This window comes from Cibotium barometz, chromosome 33 (genome assembly GCF_041138505.1).
Source record: "Cibotium barometz isolate CiBa-2024 chromosome 33, ASM4113850v1, whole genome shotgun sequence".
Taxonomy (NCBI): domain Eukaryota; kingdom Viridiplantae; phylum Streptophyta; class Polypodiopsida; order Cyatheales; family Cibotiaceae; genus Cibotium; species Cibotium barometz.
Window position 1 is genome coordinate 43,624,571 of NC_141078.1, and position 16,466 is coordinate 43,641,036.

At 46.9% G+C, this 16,466-nt stretch overlaps 1 protein-coding gene across 1 annotated transcript in view; it reads right to left on the reverse strand.

The window, feature by feature from the left end:
* LOC147619608 (putative serine/threonine protein kinase IREH1) overlaps positions 1–16,466 on the reverse strand; it is a 119,438-nt gene that overhangs the window by 81,722 nt on the left and 21,250 nt on the right. The window lies entirely within an intron of this gene.

The following is a 16,466-nucleotide window of genomic DNA, read 5'->3' on the forward strand; positions in this document are numbered from 1 at the left end:
AAAGTCCTGAAACTGTTTGGACATGTACTCTCCACCATTGTCGGAACGCAAAGCTTTCAGTGTTTTGCCAGTTTGATTCTCAACAAGAGCAACAAACTTCTGAAACACTGAGAATGTATCACTCTTCAAACGAAGAGGATAAACCCACACCTTGCGTGTGGCATCATCAATAAAAGACACAAAATATTTTGCCCCTCCCAAAGAAAGCTGAGGCATCTCACATACATCTGTATGCACAAGCTCTAACTGAGCATCTTTCTGTCCAAGAGCTTTCTTGTGCGGGCACTGTAGTTGCCTACCATATATACAATGCTCACAAAACTGAAAACTTGAAAACTTTAGAGAAGGCAAGTAACCCAAACGAGACAATTGCTCCATTCCCTTGACACTCATGTGTCCCAACCGGCTATGCCACATAGAAATTTCCGGCAGCTCGGTTGCATTTACATTAGCATGGTGACAAACACCTGCATGCATAAAGTAAAGAGTGTCCACCTTAGAGCCTCTGGCAACAACCAGTGAGCCCTTACTAATTTTCCACTTTCCACTACCAAATGTGGTAATATAATCAGCATCATCAAGCTGTCCAGTAGAAAGCAGATTCTTCTTGATCTCAGGCACATGCCTGACATCATGGAGCATAAGCTGTGAGCCATCTGAAAACACAAGCCTCACATCACCTCTGCCAAGAATATTGCATGCATGGTTATCACCCAAATAAACCACTCCTTCATTGCCAGCAGTATACCTGACAAACAAGTCTCTGCAACCTGTGACATGAAAGGAGGCACCTGAATCAATGATCCATGAGTGCATACCATGACCACCTGTAAGAAGTGAATGGGCATCAAGTGAAGACGTAAAGAGGACCTCATCCTCACTGCCACCTGCATGTGACACATTGATTTCTTCAATCTTGACTCCACTTTTGCCCTTCGGCTTTACATCTTTGGCTTCATCCTTGTCTTTGTCTTTGCCTTTTCCCTTTTCTTTTTGATCATTTTTCCATTTGTAGCATTGCTTTTTAATGTGTCCCTTCTTGCCACAATAATGGCATTCCAAATCCTTTTTGGAGCGAGACTTGCTCCTTCCCCTTTCTTGGCTTTTCCCCCTTTGCTGGGATCTCCCACGTGCATTCATTGCATTGGACTTTCCAACAGAGTTGTTTTTCCTGTTCATCTCTTCTTGAAGAAGAGCACCCTCAACATCTGCATATGACAGCATAGCATGCGAATTGCTAGTGGCTGTCCTGAATGTGTCCCAACTCTCTGGCAAAGTGCATAACAAAAAAGTGGCTTTGAACTCATCGTCCATTGCCAACTTTTGATTGATGACCTGGCTGACAATACCATTAAACTCATTTAGATGGGCTGTCATAGAAGCCCCTTCCTTCATCTGAAGGCCTATGAGTTTCTTCAACCAATACACTTTGCTTGAGGCACTTTGTTGGGCATACAAGTCCTGCAATCTCTGCCACATTCCCCAAGCTGTCTTCTCTTCACGAATGCTGAAAAGTAATGAATCTGACACAGACAACATGATAGTAGATCTTGCCAGCTCATCCATATCTTCCCACTCTTCAGCAGTAAGAGAAGCGGGCATTACACCCCTTTCTTTGATAGGCTTGTGCTGCTTTTTCTGAAGCAACACATTGTAGCACTGGGTTTGCCAAATATCATAATTTTGCGAGCCTTCAAGCTTCTTGATGTGAAGCAATGAAGAGCTCTCACCTGTGGTTGCCATAGCAAAATGCAACCTGTCAATGCCTGACTCCCTGCAAAATGTGCAAACACTGCACCAAAAGCACACAAAGTGCTCACGGTTATTCTCCCAAGCTTTATCTCCCACTGCGGAAGCAAGAATGCAACTTTTCTCCCACTTTTTGTGATGAAAACACCAAAATCTGGTTGCTGCAGATTTTGGACAGCACCTCAAATGTGCTCTTTTGCCCTTCCAAAGTACTGTACAGCAGTACCAAGTGCTCACCAATGATGTACCAAACCTGTCCCGGCAAGTTCAGCAGCTGAAATTGAACCTTTTGGTCACTCAAAACAGTGTACAGCCATGCCAAAACATGCACAAAGCTGTGCCAAATCTGTACCAGCAGGTACAATAGCAATAAATGCTCTCCTGGCTGTCCAAATGAGTGAAAATCAGACTTTTACAGTCCCGAACACTGCATACAACAGTCCCGAACAGAAATTGGGCAAAAGCCCCTTGACTGCAAGCTGATTTCTGAGGATTCAAGGCATAAATGTCTTGCCTGCTGCTTTGCCAAGCTCAACAAGCATACAAACTTGAAAAGCCCCTTGATTTGAGATCAATTTCTAATCATGCATGGTACATTGACGCACATGAAGGCATCCAGAGTGTTCACGATGCTTCCCCCTGGCCACATATACATCAAATACATGAAAGCCCCTTGATTTACAGGCACATTGAGTGCTTGTAAGGCATCAGCACATTATCCACAGCATCAAATGCGATTGCCTGCGTGCAAATCAACCAAATCGGCACAAAAGCCCCTTGATTTGCACTGCAATTTTGCCCAAATGTGCGATTTTTCACATCATACAGCATGTATGAGTGCTTAATTGCACAATTACATCAAAAGCCCCAAATTTCGACATCCAATTTCCTGCAAATTGATCCTAATTTGACCAATTTCCTGCAAATTTATCCTGATTGTGACTAATGTCACCCAATTTTGCCAATTTTGCTCAAAAATTGAGCAATTGGGCACCTGTACCTGCTCAATTGTTGATTGTACTTGCTCAATTGCAAGTCCCAAAAAAAAAAAATTGAAGCAAAATACCTTGTAATTTTCTGATTTTTCTCTGATTTGCAGGCGAATTTGATGCTGATGCTTGATGCTGATGCTGATGCTGATGCTCCTGCAGCTGTGCAGGTAGGGACGGCTGGGTGACAAACTCCTGGTTTACCCTCTGCTGAAGAGCTTCAAGAGATTCCAAAAAACCCCAGCTTCGCTACTGTTAAAAGCGAGCAAAAGAGGCAAAGGAGTAAGGAGATGAACGAAAACCCACTCGTGCTGTTGACGTCCGCCAGCTACGCTCCTGGTTTCGCCTAGCGCCAGCCGACGCCCAGCGCTACACGCCTGGCTGCTGACGTCTTCGCTTAGCGCCAGTCTTGGTTGATGTAGGCGAGTAGGCGCCTGGCTACGCCTGAGTATGGACAAAGCCTGGCTACGCCTGGCTACACGTAGCTAGCAACTTCTTCGCTTAACGCTTTCGCTCCACGCTGTTCGCCAACGCCTGGTAGCGCTTGCAGCTCGATTGTGTATCCGCTCGACTGCTCACACTCGACCTCCGCCTAGTTCGCACAGCCGGCGCCTTGTTCGCCTGAGGTCGACGCTTAGCGCTGGCGCCTTCGCCTGCGTGTGATGCAACGCCCGCCACCTAATGGATAGCACTACACGTATTCGCCAAGCCTGCCGTTGACGCCTACTGTTGACGCCTACTGTTCGGCTGCTGTATTACGCCTTGTAGCGCTTCATGCCGACTGGACATCCTGAAAGCACAGCTTCTTTGCAGCAGCGTGGCAAGCTGCCATGAACACGCTAAGGCTCTCACCAAGGCTATTCGTACTGCAGGAAACCTACTCCGCCTGCGTGTACACTCCCAAGCCAGTCACTTGCTGCTAGCTCTGATACCAGTTGATGGGGAGAAAACAGTTAGGGTTTCACTTGTGTGGGAGACATACACAGAGAAGAACAAGGGAGAGAGAGAGAGAGAGAGTTGTGGGGATAAGTCAACTCATGAGGCATAAGTGTGTGACTCCCCTATCACACATGTATATTGCACTAGTACACATAGTGCACTTAGTACATTAAAAGTACTAAGTGTACTATGTACTATAACTTATGGGCTTGTACACACTATAAGGGTGGGCATAACGCCTTTACCCCAACAATGCTTTTGCAAAAGCATCATATGGTTGATAATATGCCGCCTCGTAAGTCTCCACCAAGACATGTATGTGAGGGGTGTATTTTGGGAAAGATGCAACGAAAACCATTCCCCAAAGATGGAGCTGTTAGAGCTGAAAGTAAATTACAGCTCATACATAGTGATGTATGTGGTCCAATGCGGACACCATCCATAGGGGGGCATCTTTACTTCGTCACATTCATTGATGACTAGTCTAGGTTTTCTTGGGTTTACCCTTTGAAAGCGAAAGTAGAGGTGTTTACATGCTTTTGACACTTTGTAGCAACGGCTGAAAATATGTGTGGATGTAAAGTCCAAACACTCCGCTCAGATAGAGGTGGAGAATACATGTCAAATGCATTCAAGGATTATATGCTTCAAAAGGGCATCAAACACCAATGTACTGTGCCTTATACACCGCAGCAGAATGGTGTAGCTGAGAGAAAAAATAGATCTCTCATGGAGATGGCAAGATGCATGGTGAAAGCACAAAAGTTGCCTCACAATTTTTGGATGGAAGCTATAATGTGTGCAACACACGTGTTGAACAGGTGTCCAACAAAAGCTTTGAAAACCATAACACCATTTGAGGCTTGGTATAGCCGAAAGCCAACAGTGGATTAGCGTACATTTGGGTGTTTGGCATATGCACATGTGCAAGAACAACTCCGAACAAAGTTAGATGACAAAGCAATGAAATGCATTTTTGTGGGCTAAAGCAATGAGAGCAAAGGATACCGTCTTTATAATCCAACAACATGAAGGCTTTTTGTCAGTAGAGATGTGGTATTTGCTGAAAATTCAAAACAATCCATGTACAGCTTGTATAAAAGTAATGATACAAGCATACACGACATGTTTGATGGACTATTACCCATCGCAATTAGGGGGGGTTCAGATCAGCCAGACCCTACACAAGAAAATCCTCATGTAGAACATGTGGAACAACCAGCCATTCAGTCCCCCTTCTATGGAAGAAGTGGAAGATCTTGTGAGGGAAGAGCAAAAAGCCATAGACACAGCCAAGTCAGTGCCAAGATGGTTGCTGAAAACTTTCAAAGAAAGCAAACTTGCAACTCCACTCATAGGTAGAACAAGGACTAGTTCCAGCCATGCATTGAATATACATCGTGGGGAGTTTGCATTAGCCATAGGCGGTCTCTTTGATTCAAAAGAGCCTTGTTCTTATGAAAAAGCACATGAGAATGAGCATTGGGTGCAAGCTATGTAAGCTGAAATCTCTTCTATCATGAAGAACAATACTTGGGATCTTGTGGAATTGCCTAAAGGCAAGCATGTCATTGGAACAAAGTGGGTGTACAAAGTCAAAAGGAAGTCTGATGGTACTATTGACAGGTACAAAGCAAGACTTGTGGCTAAAGGCTACTCCCAGAAAAAGGGAATAGATTATGAGTAGACTTTTGCTCCTACTTCGAGAATGACCACAATAAGATCAGTGATTGCATTGGCTGTACATAAAGGATGGAAAGTGCATCAATTGGACATCAAAACTGCATTCTTAAATGGGGATTTACAGGAGGAAGTATATGTAAATCAACCCATTGGTTTTGTAGTTCCTGGTGAGGAACATAAAGTATGCAAGTTACACAAAGCATTGTATGGGTTAAAGCAAGCTCCAAGAGCTTGGTATGATAAAATACATGCTCATCTAACCAACCAAGGTTATGTGAATAGTCCAGCTGAAAGCACATTGTATGTGAAGAAAACCGGTGCCGATATTCTCATAGTCATCTTGTATGTAGATGACATGCTCATTACAGGTAGTAGCAAAGCACAAATTTCAGATTTCAAAGCTGATTTGAAAGCTGAATTTAATATGTCAGATTTGGGGCCTTTACACTACTATCTTGGCATACAGTTTATGCATACAGATGATGGCATTGTTATGCAGCAAACTAAGTACATAAAAAGTTTGCTAAAAAGGTTTCACATGGATGAATGTAAGCCCATTTCTACTCCAGTAGAACCAGGTGTACGGCTTACTATGCATGATATTGGAGAGCCTTTTGAGGCCCATTTACAGCCAGGCAGTGGGATGTCTCATTTACTTGTGTAACACGAGGCCAGACATATCTTTTGGGGTCTCTTTGTTGAGCAAATTCATGCACAGCCCAGGCACAAAGCATTGGCAAGCGGTCAGACGCATTTTTCGTTATCTTCAGGGTACCCTGGATCTTGGTTTGTTCTATCCCGAGGGGGCAGCTTGCATCTTTATGCATACAGTGATTCAGATTGGGCTGGTGATTATGATACCAGGCAATCCACTAGTGGGAATTGTTTTTTTCTTGGCAGTTCATGCATATCTTGGTTGAGTAAAAAGCAACCCACTGTTGCCACATCTACTTGTGAGGCTGAGTACAGGGCAGTCTTCACAGCTACAGTAGATTGTGTATGGCTGAGGAGATTATTGGTTGATCTTCGTGAGTATCAGCAAACACCCACCACCATTCTCACTAATAGCCAGAGTGCTATGGCCGTGGCACGAAATCCAGTATTTCATGCACGTACCAAGCACATTGAGATTCATTATCACTATGTCAGAGAGAGGTTACATGCAAGGGAGATCAGTTTATCTTACTGCCCTACACACGATAATGTTGCAGATCTATTCACAAAGACTTTACCTCAAGAAAAGTTTGAAGCTTTCCGCAAAGCTTTGGGCTTACTCTCATACAGAGAGTGCTCTGCTACCTTGTACAGGTTCACACTTCCACTACAGGGGGGATTTGTAGGCATATGCTCACTTATGGTAGTGCTACGTGTGAACAGGGCTTAACCAAGGGCACTTTTTCCCATGTGGTTTTTCCCCTTGGATATCAAGTCTGAAAGGACACTCGACATATAATATTTTGTACTTCTATATTATATGGATGTGACACACATGCAAGGGTTGACTTGCATTTTGTGGCTACCACACTTTTGGCTCTCTCTCTCTCTCTCTCTCTCTCTCTCTCTCTCTCTCTCTCTCCCCCCCCCCCCGCTGCACCCCGCCCTATATGGACAACAATGAGAAAATAGCAGTGATGAAGCAAACAAGGTCTCTCTAAGGAACAAAGGTATGGATAGCTGATGAACTCACCCCGCTACAACTCAAGAACAGATCGGCAGAGCTGAATAAAGTTAAAGAAGCAAGAAAGAATGGCAAATGGACAATATACAGAGGAGGACAAGCAATCATTAAAGAATTCCGTACCCCACCCCCCTCAAGAGCAAATCCATCCATGGATGAAATATAGCTATTTTTATTTTGGACCTCAATTTCGAACTAGATGCAATAGAACCCATTGTAATTTAAACTCTTAAGAGTCTTAAGAGTTCATTTTGAGTTATTTTTTTCAGTTTTATGCCTTTTTGGCATCGATACCCAGAGTGGAATGTAAATGGATGTACCTGATCTATCCCATAGGTCGGATTCGGCCTCCCGTGGACGTTAATATAACTTTCTTTCTTTCTTTCTTTCTCTCTCTCTCTCTCTCATTTCTGTGTGAGCTTCTCCATCTTGCACCTAACCCTAATGTGCAGGTTTGTGTGTGTGTGAGTGTGTGAGTCCAACACCAACAAAAGACACCACACTAGGGGTCAAAATAGCCTTGGGCCGACCCCCCCCTCCCCCGGGAGTTATATTAGATAAAACTCCTTGGAGGAGTCTTGAGTACAAGTTCTTAGAGCTAGAGAGCTCTCTTGTCTTTTTACATGTCTCAATGAGAGAATAGCTGAATTTATAGTTCTTGCCCAAAAGCAATAGAGAAAAGCGCTTTAAAACTCCTTATAGCCCAAAAAGCATCTTTTTAATAATAAAAGCTCTTCCCTTTTTAGTATTTATAAAGCTTTTAACCTTTTGCTTTCCATAAGCTAGTCGCATCATAAGCCTGTAAGGTGGCCTTGTGCTGCTATCCTGCCACGTGTTAGTGCCACATCACCATCGCCACATCATCAGTGCCACATCACCTTTTTCAAAAACTCTTTTTTTTTGGGGGTGTGCGTTGCGTTCTTGCATATCAGCAAACTGTATTTTGATGCTTCGGTGACATATCCATATTGCAGTATGCTATTTCCCACCAAACCATTCCCATTATGCTGAGCAGCATGGCCACTCACCTTTCCTACCACTCTATTTCATGGAGTTCTCTATCTTGGGTAAAGTCCTCCTACTGGGAGACTTCAATGCCATGATCGGAGCCACCAGGTTCCTCTACTTGATTTGGATGACCCCATCAAACTGCAAGAGCTGGACATCCATGGAATAGGCCTCATGAGATCACCACAAGACAGGACGGTGACAGCATCTCGGAGATACATGAAGGAGGCGGTGGCAGATGTGTGAGGGATTGTGGTGAGCTAGGATGGGGTGGCAAGGGGGGCAGAAGGGTCCGCATCCTAGAGGTGGTGATAAATGCGGTTTGAGTAAACACCATCAAGCTCGTGATCAAAATGGATTTGTGTGTAGTGAGTGGTGGGGGGTGGGTAGTTTGCACACGAGGGTGAAGTGGAGATAGGTATGGTCGGCGTCGACGGGGGGTGGCGGGGTGGAGAAGTCAAGGATGAGACATGCCAATGGCAGAGACCTTTGTAGGTAATCCATGATATTGGAGTCACCTCGGTGTGGAAAGCAAGTGAAGGCACCAAAGGAGGGCCAGCAAGGCATCCCATTATAAATAATGAGACCGTGTGCAGCTACGAGCTTTAGGAGGTCTCTCCCAAATGCTGTCACCTTCATGTCCTATGATAATCTCATGAGACCGTGTGCAGCTCACACCCCGCTCCACTGCCAAGTCAACTTGTGGCACCATGCCCCAGAACGGTTGGTCTGCCAACGAATGCCAAGCCACCCGCTCCCGCCTCGAGCATGAGGTATGCATTGGGGAAATCTCAAGGCGCTTAGCGCAACTTATTTCCCAACACATTACCAAACACAAGAAATGAGAGTTCTACACTCGGAAAGAGGATGAATTATAGCAACTCTCCCTAGGGCCTAACTGCAAGGACGCTTGGAGAGAACTCCCTGAGCGCCGCCCCCCCACGCCCATCACATGCCCAGACACTTGGTACTCATGCACTCTCTCTATCTCACATCCCCGACCAACCCCCCAACCCCACCCGTGCCCCATGACCTCCACTTTCTTCACACCGGGCATGGTACTCACGGCCATTCGTAGACTACGTAATGGGCAAGCACCGGATCATGGGGGGCTCACCGCCAAGTACATCTCCCATGCCGATGACACACTTGCGCCCTTACTAGCCCACGCGTTCAATAGAGCCATGTGTGGGGGATTCCCACCTTCCTTGTCCACTAACACCATCACCCCCATCCTCAAAGCCGTAGATCCACTTGACCCCAATAACTACAGGACGATCATGATTGGCCAAGCTATATAGATCAATGCTAGAGAGAGAGCTCAATTCCTTTGCACAGAGAGAGACCTCGATGATGGCTTGAAGGGTGAAGATGTTGTCAAGGGTAGAGTAGCTCCTTTGGAAGCTTTCGTGTCTTGGGACACTACATCCCAAGGCAGAGCACGCCTTCAAAGGATTTGTGGACTTCCGCAAAGCTTTTGATACTGTTCCCCGGGCCCAACTACTCCAGCACCTACAAGAGATCAGGGCTTCATCCAACATGATTTGAAGCATTATCGCTCTTTATGAGTCAGTCACAAGACGGGTGAGAGCCCCAAGAGGGATGTCACAAGAGATGATAGGAGATCTCTAGTACTATTGGGGTGAAACAAGGGTGCCCTTTATCACCCACTCTCTTTGGCATTTACATTGATGAGATCTCGAGTTTCATTGACAGATTAGGAGGGCCAGGTACTCCAAATGCAGGCATACTCATTCCCCTCCTCTATGCAAATGACATTGTGCTCATATCAGATTTAGCCGAGGCGCTTTAGAGACACCTGGATGCTCTACAGGTTTTTTGTACACAGCGAGATCTCACTATTAACCTTGGTTAAAACCAAGGTCATGGTTTTCAACACCTCCCGTCCCTACACATCCAGATTGAGCTTCAAGTATAGGGGAGCCCCAATGGAGATTGTCCTATCATGTGTGTACCTCCGAGCTACTTTTAGTGACTCCTGCTTTACCATGACCACAGCAGCACGCACTAGAGTGACACGGGGATATGCGCTTTGGCCTTGAGCGACAGTGCTTCCAGGCCCATTTCAGGATGAAGGGTTGGCTCTTCGACACCCTCATCACACTAGCCTTGATGTATGGAGCACTTTTCTGGGGACCAGATCTATCAGACCAGGATTGGCAGCGTGTGGAGAGGCCCCAGGTCATGATGTTCTTTTGCATGATTTGCAGCAAACCATCGGTCCCACATGCGATCATTCAAGCAGAGTTCGCTGCAGCCCCGATGGTGGTAGACGCACTTTTTCAGACAGCCACCTAGCTCTACTGTATTAGCACGATGAGCCCCCACAGATACCCGAGGCTTGCCCTGGAGTCCTTACGACAGCTCGCACTTGAGGGTGACAATGGAGCTTGGTATGCCTGGTTCTCAGGACACAAGCTCCAAACAGACCGCCTCCCACCTGTTCAGTACAGCCTGGACTCCCCTTTTTTTCAGCTCTCCCATGAGGACATCAATCGGACTATCCAGCTCCACCTCCTTAGCCTCCACATACGGTTGCACTTTCGCAGCTCACACCGAAGATGCACTTCTACAGAGATCATTTCCTCAGGCTCACAGAGGATGGCTTCTTCCAGGAGCCAGGCTACCTAGGTATTCACATGTCACATGCCTTGCAGATCGCGATTGGCCAGCTATGGGTATCCTCCCACCGTCTACGGGTGGAGGCAAGGCGGGCGGAGTGCATATTCAGAGATGGAGAGCTCATACAGAGACCTCAAGGGGAGAGGATCTTCAGATTATGCCACACGGTTCGAGACAGTGCAGCACTATACCTGTCACTGCACAGTGTACTGTGAGATCCGCGGCAAGTAACACAGTCTCTTCCATGAGGGTTTTGGCCCATTATCCAGAATCATGGACTTCACACACTAGCGCTGCCTGGGACTCTTCCTACGGAAGCTTTGCAGACACAAAGATACACTCCTAAGAGAGTGTCGACCACAGCCACCAGCCCTCCTTCCTTGCCAGCCAAGCATCACCAGGTTCTTCCCAGCCCAAGAAGAGGATATCAGCATAGTGGACCCCATGGGTGGTCCATCACGGGATATCTCTGCTCCGCCCTGTCCCCAAGGAGTCACTTTGGAACGGGCTTGCATGCTTCGACGCACCTGGCGTCCCCAGCCCACAAGACAACAACCACAATCCTCCCATCAGCTCCAGATCCAGCATGCTCCTATTCGAGGATTATGTGCCCCACATGCTTCATATTCTCTTGTACTCCGGGATAAGAGTCTCATGTACTAGTGCTTATACCCCATGATGATCATTGTATCAGCCTCTACTTTCAGAGAGCTGTGTTATTTGTACTTGTTTTGTTTTTCTTTTCCATGATGAGACATACCATGGATAGCATTGTATCACTTTGGTCTCATAAACCGATTAGGTCATTAGTAGACATTTAATATCACTTTCTTTCTTTATGTCATGTGCAAGTTTGCCCATGGACATGTCCAGAAGCTAATCCAGAAGGGGCAGCCAGAAAAGATGACTAGAAACCAGATTTAGGAGCATGCTGTGCAGTTTTGGCTAGTGTTGGACGTGGAGCAGGACAATGGAAGACATTGAAGGACAGTCGGCTGCACACACGGACTGTTGGCTGCACACAAGGACAGTCGGCTGCAGGCGCATCAAGCTTTATGAGATCTTGTCCAGTCGGTTGGCCGACTGCTGGTTGGCCAAGTTCTCCTTTTGTCCAAGGGCCTATAAATAGGCATAGTGCTCATTGAGTTGTTCATTCACTCCCTTATGGAGTGGGTCCTTAGTGTAGGACTGTTTTGGTGTATTCCACCTTTTCAAGAAGGCAGCCTATGGCTGTAGATCTAGGTTACCTTTTTGTACCATATGAATATACTGAATTTCCAGCTCTCTCTCTCTCTCTCTCTCTCCTCTCCCTTCTCTCTACATTTTTGCATCAGCATGTTCTAAGTGGTGTTTAGGGCTGAAAGAAGACTCTCAGAGCTTCCGCGTGTTACATTGGTATCAGAGCATCAGCTTAGCAAGGCTAAACACTGTTTCCGTCCCATATGATGGTGTACAGGTCCAAGGTACAGGAAAGTGCACGGATACAAAGCCCAAGGCAAGGAACACAAGATCGGGAAGAGCTCCCAGGAGGTTTGTTGGTGGTGTTCCACAAAGCCAGAGGGGATAGCAGTCCTGTGAGCTAGATAGGTCCTCGGACAACGGTCCCAAGGGAGGATTATCCTCCAAGGGGTGGAGTGAGAGTGCCAGACTCATTTCTCAGGATTGAAGACCAAGACAGTGTTCAGAGTCAGGGCAGGAACGGATTGGGGACTGGATGGAACAGATGCATAGATATTATTCAGAGTTAGAGTGGTTTTGGAGACCGGGCCGGGTTTTCAATGAAAAGGGTTGCCAGAGATGGATGGATGATAGAGGGGTTCAGGGAACAGAATGGGATGATGACAGTCATCCAAGAATAGGTTGGAATCCCGTCATCAAGTTTAGCAGAGGGGGATGTCATGTGCAAGTTTGCCCATGGACATGTCCAGAAGCTAATCCAGAAGGGGCAGCCAAAAAAGATGACTGCTATGCAGTTTTGGCCAGTGTTGGACGTGGAGCAGGACAATGGAAGACATTGAAGGACTGTCGGCTGCACACAGGGACTGTCGGCTGCAGGCGCATCAAGCTTTATGAGATCTTGTCCAATCGGTTGGCCGACTGCTGGTAGCCTGGTCGGCCAGTTCTCCTTTTGTCCAAGGGCCTATAAATAGGCATAGTGCTCATTGAGTTGTTCATGCACTCCCTTATGGAGTGGGTCCTTAGTGTAGGACTGTTTTGGTGTATTCCACCTTTTCAAGAAGGCAGCCTATGGCTGTAGATCTAGGGTACCTTTTTGTACCATATGAATATACTGAATTTCCAGCTCTCTCTCTCTCTCTACTCTCCCTCTGTCTGCGTTTTTGCATCAGCATGTTCTAAGTGGTGTTTAGGGCTGAAAGAAGACTCTCAGAGCTTCCGCGTGTTACACTTTATTTCTCCAAATGTGTTGTCTATACTCGGCAGACCTGGGAGGTCCCTAATCCTATTTCAAATGGATGCAAGAGAATGTCCAGTATTTGACCAAATGATTGACAGAATGCCCAAACAACCTCTTTACAATGAGATCTCCAAACCTACCATGCACTCCTGTTATAATCCCAAAGGTCATAACCTGCCTGGCATGTCTTTTGAGGCATGACGAGCCTTTCACAGCCACCTACCGGATGGCCCCCTTGCCTCCTCACCGTCCCCCTCCCCACCTCTTCAGTCCCCATGGATGGCCCCTCAGACCAGGTCCCCACACCCCCAACCTCTTCGCAGTTTCACCCCCTTCCCCCGCCACCACCTCCAACCTCTCCACAGCTTCATCCACCCCCCCCCCACCCCCCGCGGGCGGCACCGAAAAAAACAAAAAAAAAGACCACAGCCTGCTGCCCTCCCATGTCTCCAAACCCACAGGAAACCCAATATCATTCTTATAAGTGGTTCTCCGACCCAGTGGAGATCCTCATTTTCTCCTCCGCACACTCGTCTATCCCCCTAAGTCTGAGGGCACACATTCTCACCTCATGGGTCACCCAATGGATTACTCCTTTTTGCATTGCCTCCCCTTCAACTCCAGCCTCTCAAGGAGGAGGTAGCACCTCTCCAGGTTTGTGTGGTGCTCCACCACTCCTGCCCCACATCCACACATGTTGGAGCTGCAGTGTTCTCCCGCCGCTGTGCTTAGCCCCAAAGACCGAGTGGGATGGTCCCACAGTGGACAACACCTTGCAAAACCAAGCAATTGGCTTCTCTCATCTTTTGCATGACCTCAAGATAACTGATGCAATGGACCAACTCTGGTCCACGGCATGCATCGAACTGGTGACCCCCAGGAGAGCCTAGGAGGTTCGCATCTTCATCTCCTTTAACATCATCTTCGTGGCTGAGAGGGTGCTTCACGTACCTTCACAGTGAGGATCTTCACCCTAGAGAGGCTAGGACCCGTGCCTCATTTGAGTGGGACTTTCTGGCAGCAGGCCAAATCCACGTCCACCTAGAGCGCTTGCACCCACGGGTAGACAACCATCACTCACCCTCTAAACCGCCTTCAAAAGCCTCACGAGCCAAGGAGAGCCCCTCCACGGCCAGCAGCCTCTTCACCTAGTCATGCGGATAGCTTCATGGAACATCCAAGGACCTTGACACCCAAGGGTCCATAAACAAGACACCAAAAGGTCTGACTGCAAACAGGGAGAATCTTGCTGCACCGTCTAGTCTTACCTGTGGTGAGATTATGTTCTTGAACCGCAAGATTTCTCCCTACTGGAGCCCTGTGAAGCTCCTCGCACACCACCTTTCACCTCTTGTAAAAGGCATCACCCAATGGTGTATGCATCTCCATTGGTAGCCACTTATCTCCATAGATGACGGACTCAGGCACCATTGTTTCTGACAGAGCAATGTGGGTGCTTCTATCATTGGGGAAAAACTATGTCAGCCTCCTCAAATTTACGCCCCCAATGGGACGAGAGCACACAGAATTTTAGATCCAAGTGTGCCAGACTTTATGGCTAGCAGACTTCTGGTGCATGGAGTGGGATTTTAACATGATAGAGACCCCAGGAGGATCACAACAACGAAGGCACTAACACCACTCTGATGGGCACGGAAGGGGCAGTATGGGAGGAGCTTCTCTTTGCTCTACCCGGACAGGAAGCCTGGCACCTCCTCGAGTTCGTGTGACCCTCTCAATGCCTTAGCCTCTCTAGGTCGGACCGGCACTATCAAGGGCTGAACCTGGCCCACTTGGACCACTTCTATGTGGATAAGTGGGCATGCGACAGGGAAGGCACGGTGGGCATTCTTGCATGCACCACTCTGTCTTCACCTCAGTGATCTTTGGCGGCAAGACCGCCAACAGTGAGAATTCCACATTCTATTGTCCACGCCCCAGAGGTATACACCTACATTGAGGAGATCTTGTGTTAAATCCCCATACCTAGTGTGGGTCTGTGCTAGGGTTGTTACAGTCGAGCTTGTTGCACTTTCAGACCAGATGTCCTATTGCGATTCAGCTCTTGGATGAGAATTGCATTGACAGTAAGCAATTGGATCTTTGTAGCACAGTCTAGAAGAGGAGTCTTACACTCACCTAAGTAAGAGGCAATAGACTTGAGCAGATACTATGGATGGATGTCCAGATCCGGGGATTCGCTTACATAGGTTTGTCTCCCTATGCATTCACAAGGACGCAAATTGAACACAAGGGAGGTATGTTTTGTCCCGACAGGCCCAGGATTGGGGCTAGGGACGTGGACTAACCCAGGTTAGGGTTAGGGCTTAGCTGGGGCATGGGGCCTTGGAGGGTTCACACATGGACTAACGACGCTAGCAAGATGAGGTCTAGATTGGTTAAGAGCTTATAATTAATAGCCTGGGGTTAATAATGGTTGAAAGCTTATAAATAAAACACAAAAGCTTATAAATAAAGCCAGGGCCAATAATAGCCAGATTATTGCTATATAAGTTACCTTGGGGGCACTTATAAGTTATTGAGGTATGCACATAGCCATCGCCATTAGGACCCACCTCCCCCAAAAAGTAGTTGGAGCTCGTCTGGGCTTTAGCTGGATGGATTTCTTATACTACAAAGGGAGCCTCTTAAATAGGCTACCTTTGTAGCTGGATGGATTTCTTATACTACAAAGGGAGCCTCTTAAATAGGCTACCCTTACCAAATCTCATCTAGCCTTGATTACAAAAGGGGAAACTTCTTTTTGAGGAAATAGCTTAATTTGAGTTAACTTTTGAATGCACATTTCATTCTCACATAGCACAAGATATTAAACTTAGCCTCTCCTTTTCGAGTACCTTTACCCCACCATGGGGTAATCCCCTAACCTTAGCAGAGCCTGGGATGTAACAGCTAGGGGGGCTGCTGTGGGCTTACATAAAGCAACCCCATCCTGTTTTTCAGCATTCAGCCCTGAGCAAGCCAGCAATCAGCAGCAGGCTCTCCAGCAGGCAACTTGGGCACACAGTTTAGCCAGCATTTGTCCTCCTTCAGAAGAAGATCAAGGGTTTTTCTCATTTCAGTCTGCACAGTAGGCAGGCAACTAAGCAGCTGCTGCTACAAAACTGGCTGCAAATCATAAGGGAAACGATGATTGGGGCATGGATTGCAAAGCGACACTAGAACAATAACAAAACAATGGTGGATTCATCCCACTAGAATAAGTTAGGAGGACGGCTAGTCAATTGAACTTTTTTGGCCCATCTGACCAGCCTTGAGCTCTACACACACACACACAAAAGATCAACCTCTATCATTTCAATTGGTGAACTTGCTCATGAAAGATTTACTTCTGTTATGA